Source organism: Amblyomma mixtum, chromosome 3 (assembly GCF_055824585.1).
Source record: "Amblyomma mixtum isolate Tamu chromosome 3, ASM5582458v1, whole genome shotgun sequence".
NCBI lineage: Eukaryota > Metazoa > Arthropoda > Arachnida > Ixodida > Ixodidae > Amblyomma > Amblyomma mixtum.
Window position 1 is genome coordinate 205,620,281 of NC_143014.1, and position 12,309 is coordinate 205,632,589.

The following is a 12,309-nucleotide window of genomic DNA, read 5'->3' on the forward strand; positions in this document are numbered from 1 at the left end:
ATTTCGAGCCGGTGATGTAGCCAGGAAAAAGAAAGGAGCCGAACGCTGATTTGATTGTAAAACACTTTATTCACCTGAAAGAGCTTGGTAAGTGGTCACGTTAAGTGGTCGAGAGTACATAGCCCTCGACGACTTTGTCAGCCCACTTCACCGCCATAAATTGCGTTCTGGGGTCAGAGCTAGCCAGCCCGGTCTCCCATCGCTCGAGGGAAATAGCGGTAACTAGATCACCCGGAGGTGGCTCTATTTTGCAATCCCAGAGGCTCGCTGGCCGCAGTGTTTACAGTTCGGGTTGTATAGATCCGGATAAATGTGCGCGAGAAGTGATGGGGTGCGTGTCGATCTCGTCTGTAGACGACGCCACGCCCTTGTTCTTTGGTAAGGCTTTTGTCCGGAGTGGGAAAAGTTCTCCTCTCTGGCTTAAATTTGGTGAGATCATGATATGTAATCATGGAGTCCTACGTGAAATTTAGGGAGCCAGACTCATCCACTGCCTGGTCGACGAAACCTCGTGCTTTATTGTGGGCTGCCTCGTTCCCCAGATTCCCCGAATGGCCTTGGACCCGTATAACTTCTGAATAATTCGGTGGGAATTAGTTGGCGTTAAGGATTTTAAGGGAGGTGTTCGTAATTTGCCCCCATGCGAAATTATTGATAGTCATTTTGGAGTCGCTTAGACTAATGCTCTCTTGGGTATGCGCTAGGGCGAGGAGGAGGAGGAGGTAAACTTTATTAAAGAAGAGGTCTTAGGCGCGGATTGGGGTCATGTTCCCCTCCCCGCGGTGGGCTCCTCTTCTAGGCCGGACGCCAGGTCGCCGACCGACGATGTCGTTCGGCGACCTCGTCGGCTCGCTCTGTGGCTCGAAGTTGAACCTCCGGGTCCGAGCTGAGCAGCGCGGCCTCCCACTGAGATTGGGTAGAGAGCTGCAGACTGTGCGATGGCTTCTCTTGAGTACATGAGTATAGGATGTGCGGTGTGTCTGCCTTTTGGTGCCCACAGAGAGAACAGACGGGGCTGTACTGCTCCGGGAACCATATGGAGTACATGTATGGATTAAAGAAAGTGTCTGTTTGGAGCTGCCGCCAACTGACTTGTGTTTTACTGAGGGATTTATGTGGTTCTGGGAAGATCTGTCTTTCTTTCTTGAAGTGGGTAGTAATTTCTTTGTAAGTTGTCAATCGCTCCTTGGCCGACCTGAGCTCGGGGTAGCGCACCTCCCGGTTAACCACTAATCCTCGGGCAAATTGGTGCGCCGCCTCGTTTCTAGGATGGTCCGAATGGGCGGGGACCCAGATCAATGTTATCTGGCGGGTATTGGAGATTTTTTGTAAGATTTTGATGGCTGCTGACTGGGCCCTTCCTTTTGCAAAATTTCGAATTGCTGTTTTGGAGTCACTTAAGATGTATTTGGCAGTGGTGGAGGTAATGGCTAAAGCTATGGCAGCTTCTTCGGCCTCCTCCGGAAATTTTGTTTTATCTATTGTCGCCGATGGAAGGGGAGAACCTCGATGATCGACAACTGCCAGAGAAAAGGCGTCTCTGTCCGCATGTTCTGCCACGTCCACGTGCGCCGTGTCTTTCTGAACTGAAAATCTTTCGTGAAGTTTTTGTGCCCTAGCCTTTCTTCTGTCCGTATCGTAGTGTGGATGCATGTTTTGGGGCAGAAGAGGGACTGTTAAGTGTTCGTGCACGTGTCTTGGAATTGGCAAGGTGTGTGTACGGATTCCTTCATATTGTATTCCTGCTTTCTTTAGGATGAAACGTCCCGTTTCAGTGCCTGATAGTCTTTCATATTGTGCGGTGAGGTGTGCTTCTATCATTTCCGCTAAGGTGTTATGAATTCCTAACTGTAATAGTTTTTCATTTAGAGTATGACGTGGGAGGTTGAGCGCAATTTTGTAGGACTGTCTAATTAGAGAATCCAGGTCGTCTCTTTCCCTTATACTGTGAGGGTGACGTATGGTGTAGTGTAGTTGACTCTGCTAAGAACGAAGGCTTGCATTAGTCTCCTGGTCTCGGTTTCTTTAACTCCTCCTCGCCTATTCGCGATGCGTCTGATGAGGAAGGAGATTTGGTTGACAGTGTTTCTCAGTTTCTTAATTAACGTGTCGTTTTTTTTCGTTTAACTGTATCAGCATTCCTAAGATTCTTAGTGTTTCCACTTCTGGGATGGCTGCCCCTTCCGCGTAGATTTTGATCTCAGGCGCTTTATTTTTCCTTTGACGCTTTGGGTGTAGGATGAGGACTTCAGATTTTTGGGGGGAACACGCGAGTCCCGCGGCTTGTGCCTCCTCTACTACTACATCGGCCGCTTGTGGTAGCGTATCTTGTATTGTGGCGATACTCCCCTTGGTGGTCCAAAGGGTGATATCGTCCGCGTACAAAGAGTGTTCTAGGTCTGGGATTTTTGCGAGTGGGCGAGGATTGATTGTAAAACATTTTATTCGCCGGGAAGAGCTTGGCAAGAGGTCGCGTTAAGTGGTCGAGAGTACACAGCCCTCGACGACTTTGTCAGCCCACTCCACCGCCAAAACTTGCGTTCTGGGGTCAGAGCTAGCCAGCACGGTATCCCACCGCTCGAGAGAAGGAGCTGTAACTAGATCACCCGGAGGTGGCTCTATTTTGCAGTCCCACAGGATGTGATCGTAGGTAGCACGTTGGCCACAGTGTTTGCAGTTTGGGTTGTAAAGATCTGGATAAATGTGCGCGAGGAGTGATGGGGTGCGTATCGATCTCGTCTGTAGACGACGCCACGTAACCTCTTGTTCTTTAGTAAGTCTTTTGTCTGGAGGGGGGAAAATTCTCCTCTCTAATTTAAAATGATTGGCGAGATCATGATATGTGATTATGGAGTCCTTCGTGAAATTCAGGGAGCCAGACTCAGCCACTGCCCGGTCGACGAAACCTCGGGCTTTATTGTGGGCTGCCTCGTTCCCCGGATTCCCCGAATGGGCTGGGACCCATATCAATTCGGAATAATTTGGGGAGAATTTGGTTGCGTTAAGGATTCTAAGGGAGGTGTTTGTAATTCGCCCTTTAGCGAAATTATTGATACCCATTTTGGAATCGCTGAGGATGATGCTCCCTTGGGTATGATGCTCCCTTGGGAATAAAATGGGTATGTGCTAGGGCGAGGGCTATAGCCGCCTCTTCTGCCGTTTCAGAGGATTTCGTTTTGATTGTCGCCGAGACGATGTGGTCGCCATTCTCGTTCACAACCACAATTGCAAAGGCATTGGTATTTTTGTATTCTGCCGCATCTACATAAAGTGTTGCAGCGCACTGTCTGTATTTGTTATGTAAGGCTTTGGCTCGTGCTTTTCTTCTACCCTCATGGTGTAAGGGGTGCATGTTTTTGGGGAGTGGTTTGATTAGTAGGGCCGTCCTATAGTCGCGGGGTAGGTCTACTTTAGCATCGTTATTCGTAGGTTGAAAGTTAATTCCGAGCCTGGTAAGAATACTCCTGCCAGTACTGGAATTGGCTAATCGCGCTGTTTGAGCCATTAAATGGGCTTCTTTCAGTTCATTGTAGGTGTTATGTATTCCTAACCTCATAAGCCTTTCGGTTGAGGCATTTAGTGGGAGTCCTAACGCAGCCTTATAGGCCTGCCGTATCATACTATCCAATTTGTCCTTTTCTGCTTTCGAAAATTTGAGATAAGGGGTGGCATAGAGTATCCTGCTTAGCACAAAGGCCTGCACTAGGCGGCATAAATCTCTTTCCCTCACCCCTTGTCTGCGGTTAGCTATGCGGCGGATTAATCGCGCCGTCGCTTCTACCGTGCGTTTTAGCTTAGTGAGTGTGTCAGTATTCTTTCCATTTGTTTGTAAATACAACCCCAGTATTCTCATGGTCTGTACCTCTTTGACAGATCGTCCATTAACATAGACGTTTATTTGCGGGGGGGATGTTGTGGTACGCCTACCTCTTTGTTTACGACGGATCACGAAGAGTTCAGATTTTTGCTCAGAACAAGTGAGGCCGGATTCCCATGCGCATGCCTCAATGATGTCCACTGCTGCTTGGAGTGTGTCTTCTATGTAGCCTTCGCATCCTTTGGTTACCCAAAGTGTGATGTCATCTGCATAGAACGTGTGATGTAGGTCTGGTATTTGTGCCAGTTTGGGGGGAATTTTGATGAGGGAGAGGTTAAAAAGGAAAGGGGACAGGACGGAGCCCTGTGGCGTTCCTTTACTTTCTAGTGTGATTGGGGCAGACTCTATTGTACCGACCGTCATCACTGCTGTTCTGTTAGTGAGGAAGGATCGGATGTAGTTGTAAGTCCTTTCTCCGGGGTTGATTTCTGACAAGTTTGTCAAAATGGCTTTGTGGGTGACGTTGTCGAAAGCTTTAACAAGGTCTAAACCCAATATTGCTTTCGTTCCTGTTCCCTCGTCAGCTTCAATTATGTCCTTGTTAAGCTGCAAGAGTATGACCAACTATCTACCCTGGGCGAGGATGTATCTGCACTAGCACAGCTTCAAACACGGCGCCAAATATGCCGGAAATTCGTCATTCATAGCTCTCACTATCATCACCAGCACCGAGATCCCTGTTCTTTGTTTACAAAATATTTACAAAACATTACATCGAGTGACGGTCTCAGATTTGAAAATTGCATATGAAGCTACCAAGGCTGCAGTTCAAGAGTTTAGTGTTGCATAGTCGTTTCGGTTCGGAGACTACAGATCACTCACCTAAGGGGGCGCTGTATTAGCCAACGTTCTTAGACGGTTCCAGTTTCACAGCTCCTGTCGGGAGATAGAAGTGTGCGCCGATACGTCGCCCCGGCGCCGCCGGAGTTTTTCGCGGCGCCGCCGCCGCCGATGGTGGTGGTGATCTCTTTTGTTAGGCCCAAAAACAGGGGAACAGTCAAAGGACTGGTTGCGCTGGCGTAGAGGAGGTCGGCGGGGATCCCTTGGGATGTCGCGGCCTCCACCGCGTGCTGGATAAGCCGGCGTTGGTCTGCTGGCTCGGAAGTACGCTGGAGAGACTCCCACGTCTCTGGGGTGTTTGAGTTGTTTGTTTTGTAATGTGCACAAGTCCTCACCATGTGTATGAGAGCGGCAGGAGTTGAGCAGTGTTTGGACATGGGGTCTATCTGTTGCGGAAATATCATGCTGTATAAAAGGGGGTAGCAACAACACCACGCTCCAACGCGTCGACCAGCCGGTGGTACAGATCGGACACCTCCTTAAGCGAGTTTCCAACAAGCATCATGGTATGCAAGAGTCCAACCTCCTGCGACTCGTTCAAGCCTTCATCTGCTCCCGCATCCCCTACTCTGCACCCTACCTACAGTATGTCTGACTCGTGCCGAAAGCGAACGGCTGGAGGCGTCACTGCGAAAAGCGCACAAGGCGGCCCTGGGTCTTCCCATGTCCACAGTTACCCATAAGCTCATGGCTCTCGGAATCTCCAATACCGTGAGCGGACTTATCGAAGCCGCCGCCGATGCAAACTGATCGGCGCGCCGCTTACGTTTTCACAAGCCACCTTTGGACGCTGCGGCGATGGCCTACACAGACGCCTGTTTCACGGAACGGAAACCGCGGGCTCCACAGCAGCCTTCATCCTCCACCCTTTTCTCTCTACAACCAGCACTCACACAACCGGTCCATACACCTCCCCACCCTTTACGCTTGCCCTAGAAATACACGAGACCGATGCCATCACCCACTTTGCCACCCTACCCCCCTCCCGTCCCCCAATCCGTTGTCTCTACAGACTCGCAGGCAGCTCTGCGTGCCTTCCATGAAAGAGCCCTCGCTTTCCCTACCCGATCGGCCTTAGATGCCGCCCTCTTAGCATTAAGCCCACGGCCGGTGACCCTTCGGTGGATCCTTGGTCACATGGGCATCCCCGGCAATGAGCTGGCTCACCAGCTTGCCCTGCGAAACTATACACCGGACGCCGGGGATCCCATGGACGAGCCCACCGGCGCAGCAGGCGGTCAGGGCTTACAAACGCACTGTCGACGAATACTACGCGCAGCAAAAATTGGATTTAGCTGATTTACCACCACCACACCCATCCTTATCGATCCGTGAAGCTCGCATTCTTCGCCGAATACAGTTTAATCTCCTACATACACAAGCCAAACTTTATCTATACCGGCACACTTCCACACCTCAGTGCCCAAACTGTCCACACACATATGCAGACATAGAACACTGTCTTACACAGTGCCTCGCAGCCTTCCAGTCCCCCGCCTATCCTTTCACCCCAACCCCACCGTGGCCCATCTGGCTCGCCACAGAAACCAAGGGGCACAGGGGATTTTTAATTTATTTATTTATTTGGTGGTGTTGATCAATTTATAATATTACTGAATATGTTATCGCTTAAAGCTAATTGATTAGAAAAGCAGAAGAAAAAACAACCGCATGCCGCCGGTGGGATCCGAACCCACGACCTCCGAATTACGCGTCCGGTGCTCTACCTCTGAGCTACGGCGGCGGCTGTCAAACCTTCTGCTTTCGGGGGTATTTATGTTTACAAATAACCGAACCTTGGGAGTGTTCACCAGCGCCACCCACGTTCTTAAGCGGCGGACGTAGCACGTCCTGAGTTACCGCTGATGTGACGTAGAACGTCATCGAACGGCGAGGGTGGAAGCTTTGTGAGAACCCTCTTATGCTTCCTAAGGCATAAAAGGCCGGTTATAAAAGGCCGGTTTTCGGCAAACCACTCGGCCGGCAGCTTGCCCCTAAAAGAGATCTCGCAAGACGCGTCCAGTCATCCACGGAGTCCTATGTCTCCTATATTCAGGATGTGTTGGCTCTGTGCTACATGGTGCATACAGAGATGAGCGAGGCTGACAAAGTCGGACATGTGCTCAAGGGCACTGCAGACGACGCCTTCAATCTGCTCGTTTACAAAAGCTGTGACAAGATTGCATACATCATCAAAGAATGCCACCGCTTCGAGGACGCCAAAAGCCGACGGATTACTCAGCATATCGCCCGCCTGCCCAACAAGGCTGCGTCTTCGTCCTGCGAAGATCTTTGTTCTCGGAACCAGCCGACCTCACCTGAGAACGTGACCCACATTGTACGCTGTGAGCTTGAAGCAATTGGTCCGGTTCCCTTGCAACACCTGTGGCAAACCAGACCCTGCCCCTTCCACTTATTCAAGCCGTCGTGCGACAGGAAATTGCTAACTTGAGTTACAACTCTGTCGCCGCTATTCATCCCTCCCAAGTACCCGAAGTCCCTCCTCTATACCCTGTCCGGCCTGTTTACACCGCTTCTCGACTGCACAACCCCTCCGAGTGGCGTACGCCTGACGACAGGCCCATCTGTTTCAACTGTTCCCGTGTCGGCCACATCGCCCGTCATTGCTGTAGTCGGTGGTACTCCTCCCAGCGGCCCCGTTACTCGACCCCTTCTTATCGCCCGGACGCTGCACGCTCAAGCTCTTTCTCGCGACCCTTGGACCCATCAAGCTCCACCACCGACGTCTCGCCGCAGCGCTTCAGCCGCCCACCATCCCCACAGCGCCGCCAGTCCCATTCGCCGCCCGCCCGCGCGATTAGTCCGAGACAGGACGCTACGTGCGCGCGGCTATGTACATACAGTTTACTTCTTGTGTAAGTAATTGTGCGCAGTGGCCGCTCGCGCGCACTTATTTTCGGACAATGCTTGGACATTAGCGAGCGAGCGACGCGAACTTGATTACTTTTGTATTTTGTAAATAGTGTACAAAGCTCTCCCCTGTCCTTTCTTGCTGTCGCTCCCCTCTATACTTCTCCTCACTATCCTCTCCCTTTCATTTCCGCCGGCTACAGCTCGGGTGCTTAAGATATTAGATAGCAATTGCCGCGGCCGGCAACACTCTTTTGCTTCACTTTTTATTTATTTTTTTTAAATAAACCACTACCACCACCATTCGCCGCAACGACTACGCGCTTCCTCTCCCCGCTCCTACGGAAGATCACAGGCGGAAAACTAGTTTCTGCCGCGTCTAGAGGGGATGCTGCAGTGATGACCCTGTCCAAAAATCCCCAACTTTAGTTCTTCGTGCACCGCGCAATTTACTGACCATACAGGTCGATGGCGTTGCCGTCTCTTCTCTCGTTGACACGGGAGCCCACGTTTCAGTGCTGAGTTCCCACTTACGACGCCGCCTCCGCAAAGTACTGACGCCTGCTCCTACAGCCGTTGTTCGAGTTGCCGATGGCACAACGCCCCCAGTGCTCGGCCTGTGTGCTGCTCGTGTGACGATTTCTGACCGCCAAACCACCGTGCTCTTTACCGTCCTGAATCAGTGCCCTCTTGAAATCATACTCGGGCTTGATTTCCTTAGTGAGCACGAAGCCCTTATTGAATGTGCTACAAGTTTTGTTGAGGTGGACCTACCGTTACTCTACGAACCACCTGTCCCAGTTGTGCACCGTCTCTGTACTTCCGAGTTCACCCGCTTGCCACCTGAAGCCGCTACTTACGTATTGTTTAAATCTGTTCCACCTCTTCCTAACGGGCCGTATGCCATCACTCCCGTTCTTGATTTGCCCGTCGCAAAAAATGCTGCCCTCGCACATACAGTTGTCACAGTCGCGGCAAACAGCCCATGTCTACCTGTTCTCAACTTCAGTACGTACATCCAGACGCTTCCTCAAAGCATGTGCCTCGCCACGCTGTCCCCGACCGCCGAATACGTAATCCCCGCACTCACATACTTCGGACGGTCATTTCATAGCTATTTAGAGACCTGGCCACTCTGCCAATATGATCGCTTCCGATCGTTCCGCAGATCAAGCAGAGGCGCTTACTCGTCTTCTGGCATCCTTTCAGGACATACTTGATTTCAATGACCGCACTTTAGCTCGTACGACTATTGTGCAGCATCGTATCAACACCGGTGACGCCGCTCCTCTACACCGCCTGCCCTACAGGGTGTCCAGTTCCGAACGCCAAGTTATACAACAGCAAGTTGAAAGGATGCTTGGTACGGACATCATCGAACCGTCGTCCAGTCCTTGGGCCTCCACAGTCGGCCTGGTTAAAAAGAAGGACGCCAGTTGCCGTTTCTGCATCGACTACTGCCACCTGAACCGCCTCACAAGAAAAGACGAAAAGACGTGTACCCACTGCCTAGGACCGATGACGCTTTCGACTGCCTCCACGGATCTCAATGCTTTTCTTCCATTCATCTTCGTTCTGGTTATTGCCAAATCGCCGTTGACGAGCAGGACCGCGAAAAGACAGCTTTTCTCACGCCTAACGGATTATACCACTTCAAAGTCATGCCGTTCAGACTTTGTAATGCGCCAGCTACTTTCGAAAGGATGATGGACTCGCTCCTTCGCGGATTTAAGTGGACTACATGTATGTGCTATCTTGACGATGTTGTCTTCTCGCCCACATTTGCCTCGCACCTTGAACGTCTCAGGAGTATTCTGACTGTCTTTCGTACGACTGGGCTACAGCTCAACTCGTCCGAATGCCAATTCGGTCGCCGGCAACTCACCTTTCTTGGACATCTCGTCGACGCCTCTGGTGTACGTCCTGATCCAGCTAAAATTGCAGCGGTGCAACTCTTCCCTCGTCCACATTCCCAGAAAAACGTGTGCAGTTTTCTTGGATTGTGTTCCTACTTTCGCCGTTTTATTCAAGATTTTGCTCTTATCGCTTGTCCCCTCACTGATCTCCTGAAGACCGACACAGATTTACCTTGGGCACTGATCAACAAAATGCTTTTCGCGCTTGTCCGCCTGCTGACTTCATCCGCGATTCTAGCACATTTTGATCCCGCGGCCCCTACTGAACTCCCCACTGACGCGTGTGGCTACGGGATCGGAGCCGTGCTGGCACAACTCTCCCGGGGCCCACACCGCGTGGTTGCGTATGCTAGCCGCCTGCTGTCACCTGACGAGCGAAATTACTCCATTACAGAGCGTGAGTGCCTTGCCCTGGCTTGGGCTGTAGCTGAATTCCTGCCATACTTGTTCGGGCGCGCTTTTTCTGTGGTCCGGACCACCATGCCCTTTGCTGGCTGACCTTGCTGAAAGACCCTTCCGGGCGTCTTGGCCGCTGGACGCTACGTCTTCAGGAGTATTCGTACACTGTCGTGTACAAGTCTGGACGTCTTCATCAAGACGGTGATTGCCTGTCTCGGTACCCAGTCGATTCACTTGCTCTCAGTGACATTGACGATATCCCTTTTATGTTTGGCATTTCCGATCTACACAACATCGCCGAGGTGTAGCGCATAGACCCATATTTACAAACCATCATCAAGGGCCTCAGCTCTGGAAGCTCGAAGCGGTCCCTGCAGCTCTTCGTTACCAAAAATGGCATCCTCTACCGCCGCAACTTCCGTCCTGACGGGCCTTCCCTCCTCTACTTCTAGTCATTCCCCAGCAGCACCGGTCTTCTATAGTTGCAGAACTCCATGACCTGCCTGCCGCTGGCCACCTTGGTGTGGCACGAACTGACGACCGGATACGGCGCCGTTTCTTTTGGCCTGGATTATACCGTACAGTCCGGCATTACGTCCCCACTTCCGACCTCTGTCAGCGCAGAAAGAATCCTTCAGCACCACCTCCTGGTCTTCTGCATCCTATAGACGTGTCTGTGGAGCCGTTCCACCGTGCAGGGCTCGACCTCCTTAGACTCTTCCCGACCTCGTAATCCGGAAATAGGTGGGTCGCAGTAGCCGCAGACTGTGCCACTCGGTATGCGATCCCCCGGGCATTGCCTACGAGCTGCGCGACCGATGTAGCTGACTTTCTTTTGCACAATATTTTTCTACTGCACGGTGCCCTTCGTCAATTACTCACAGACCGCGGACGCTATTTTCTGTCCAGAGTTGTTGACGGCACTTTGCGTTCATGTTCTCCCAAGCATTAGATTGCCAAAGCATATTATCCGTAGACCAACGGGCTAACCGAGCGTTTGAACCGAACATACACAGATATGTTGTCTATGTACGTCTCCCCCGACCACAAAGACTGGGATCTTGTCTTGGCTTATGTGACGTTCACTTACAACACCTCCCGGCATGACACAACTGGTTACTCTCCTTTCTATCTCTTATACAGGAGACACGCCGTCCTGCGTTTGTATACACTCGTCCCATTCGCTGATCGTCCAGTCCCCGCCGACGCCCGTTACGCCATTGCTCAAGCTGCAGACGGTCGCCAAATCGCCGGTACTCGACTCCAAGCGTCGCAGCCAGCATAGAAGTCTCTTTACGATAATCGTCATCGCCATGTCACCTACGCACCGGGATCGCTCGTTCTTCTGTGGTCCCCTTTCCACCTCGTCGACCTTTCTCAGAAACTTTTGTCCCCCTACCATGGTCCTTATCGTGGTGTGAGTCAGGTCAACGACGTCACATATGAAGTTGCTCCTCATACACCATCATCCCCATCATGTAGACCACCCACCGATATTGCTCACGTTATGCGCCTCAAGCCCTACCACGCCGCTCCTCTATCAAGGGCCTAGCGCCGGGACGGCGCTTGTGCCGAAGGAGGTCATGCTACGACGAAGTGTAAGACGAAGTTTACAACCATCCCTAACATTAAATTACAAACGCAAGGGGCGGAGATTCGTCATGTTGAAAATATCAGAATTTTAGGCATGATTTTACAAAGAAACGGGTATAACGGTGTTGCAATAACTAAGATGGAAAACTGCGCGCAACAAACGATGCGACTCATGCAGCGGATTGCCAACAGGAGACACGGCATGAAAGAGCAGAATCTCCTACGGCTGGTACTGGCGTTCGTAATTAGCCGTATCTCGTATGCTGCCCCCTTCCTTGATCTTAAAATTTCAGAAAAGGAAAAGATAAGTGGAATTATCAGGCGGTGCACGAAACAAGCTCTAGGATTGCCCATCCGTACATCCACTCACCGCCTCGTAGAGCTAGACATGCATAATACCCTGGAAAAAATTACGGAAGCAGTGAGAACGTCCCAAACCGAACGCTTAGCCGGGACCACAACCGGCAGGGCCATTCTAGAAAAACTCCATCTGAGCCGAGATAACAGAACAACCGCCAAAGTTGACATGCTCGGAGAAATTCGGGACAATATAGTTGTACCCCCATTACCCAGGAATATGCATCCTATTCATCACTCAGTGCACCGGACCAAACGGGCAGAGGCGCTAGAGAAACGCTTCCGCTGCTATACAAAGATGAGTACGTGGTCTACGTTTACAAAGACGAGGACGTGGTCTACGTGGATGCCGCTGAGTATGGTAAGAACTCGATGGCCCTCGCGGTCGTCAATAATAAACAACTCCCAAAAATAAGTGCCTCCTTACTCTCGGGTAACCCAGAGACTGCAGAGGAA

The 12,309-nt window shown here is 51.3% G+C and overlaps 1 non-coding gene across 1 annotated transcript; it reads right to left on the reverse strand.

Annotated features, from left to right (window-relative positions):
* Positions 1-6,389: 6,389 nt before the first annotated feature.
* Positions 6,390-6,461, reverse strand: TRNAT-CGU (transfer RNA threonine (anticodon CGU)). The gene has a single exon. It is a non-coding gene; the product is annotated as a tRNA-Thr (tRNA).
* Between the last annotated feature and the right edge of the window lie 5,848 nt (positions 6,462-12,309).